The sequence below is a fragment of the Penaeus japonicus genome, unplaced genomic scaffold (assembly GCF_977035675.1).
Source record: "Penaeus japonicus unplaced genomic scaffold, GWHDUDI00000001_assembly GWHDUDI00000001, whole genome shotgun sequence".
Taxonomy (NCBI): Eukaryota; Metazoa; Arthropoda; class Malacostraca; order Decapoda; family Penaeidae; genus Penaeus; species Penaeus japonicus.
The window spans coordinates 48,756,314-48,758,285 of NW_028234403.1; positions in this window are offsets into that span (position 1 = coordinate 48,756,314).

The following is a 1,972-nucleotide window of genomic DNA, read 5'->3' on the forward strand; positions in this document are numbered from 1 at the left end:
TACAATGCTTGTCCTATCAATAGTAATCATAATACAAAAAATATCCTATCAATAGTTATCATAACACTATAAAAAACATCCTATCAATAGTAATCATAATACAAAAAATATCCTATCAATAGTTATCATAACACAGAAAACATCCTATCAATAGTAATCATAAAACAAAAAATATCCTATCAATAATAATTATAACCAAAAAAAAATATTATCCTATTAATAGCAATTATAATACCAAAGTTTTCTCAAACTCTCGAGACCTTCTTCCCCTTCGTAAATAAGACTCCAAGGGAACCTGGCATTTCAAATTCCATGATAGTTCAAAAGCTACCCAAACTTTCTCTCTGTTACACGTCCCGTTTTGCTTTGATTGTATGAATACATTATGAAGCTGGATTTTTTTTTTTTTTTTTTTTTTTTTTTTTTTTGGGGGGGGTGGGGGGGTTGGGGGTGGGGAATGTGTGTGTGGGGGGGGGATAGTGGGCAGGGGCAGGTTAGGGATGAAGGTGCAGGTTTTTCGTCTTTTTATTTAGGGAGAGGGAGAGGGGGGGGGGTCTGATCGGTCGGTAGGGGGAGGGGATAGAAGGAGTCGTGAGGGGGGAGGGGGCGGGGGCGGGCGGGGGGTAAGGGTCTGAATTCCTGTGTTTGAGGTTAATGAATGTCCTTCTAGGAGAGAATGTACATGGAATGGCTGGTTGAATGGCAGGTTTTAGGTAATTTGACTTAGTTCGAGAGTGATTTGTTCTAATCTTATAAAGAGGTAGGATGTGAGAAAAGTGCGGGTGGGGTAGGAGGGGGGGAGGGGGGGAGGGGTTATCATGCCGAATCGTTATGGTTTTGTTCTTTTCCATCTCACTTTCATCCTCACCTCCATTTTTTTTTTCTTCCTCTTCTTCGCTTCCTACTTTATCTCCTCCTACACCTACTCTCTTCCTCCTCTTCCTCACTTTCCCCACACCCCTTCTGCTTTTCCCTTACCTCCACTCACTTTCTATATGCTCTTCCCCTTACTCCTCCCGCACTTCTCTCCTATTCTTCCTCCTCCTTTCCATACTTTTTGTTCTCCTCGTCTTCCTCCTTCCCCCACACTCCACATCCTTGTCCTCCTCCTTCTCCTTTTCCGCATCCTCGTCCTCCTCTTCGCCCTCCTCCTCCTTCTCCTCCTCCTCCTCCTCTTCCTCCTCCTATTCCTCCTATACTCTACTTCATCCTTCCTCTCCTTTTCTCCACATCCTACAACCCACCTCCTCAATTTCCATTTGCTCTCTTACTTCCTCCCCCTTCCATATTCATCAATCTATCTATTCTATCTTTCTTTTTGGAGCTATTATACATAGAGAAGACATCCTTTTCTTTCTAAACCTCATTTCATGTCAACAGCTTTCCCTTACTCCCCTTCCCCTTCCCCTTTCGCTTCCCCTCCCGCCTCCCCGTCCCTTTAAGAGCTCGTTTACTTTCTCCTCTTTCTGTACCCCCTTTCTTACCTCTTCCCTTATCTCTTCGCTTCCCCATATCCCCTTCCCCTTCTATCTCTCCTGCTTTTTTTTACTCCTTTTCCCTTCCCCTTCATCACCCCTTTTCCCTCTACCTCCTCCCTTCCTCCTTCTACTTCGTTCTCCCTTCCCTTTTCCTATGTTCCCCTTATCCCCCCTAATTTCCCCTGCCATCTCCTATCGTTCTTCTTCTTTCAATTACTTCTCGCTATTCTTTCACTTTTCCTTATCCACTCTTATCATGTTTTCCTATATGCTTCCCCGAGTTCTCTCAGTCCTCCCTCCCTCCCAATTCTTCTTCTCTTTCCACTTAACCCTCCCTCCGTCTCACCCTCATTATCCCTTACTCCCTCCCCTCTCCTCTTCGTTTCCAACCTCCTAATCCTTTCCCCCCTCCAGTCCCTTCCTCAATTCCCCATCATCTTCCTTCCTTCCTTTACCTTCTCTTCATTCCTTCCTCGTCTAAGTTCCTTCATTCT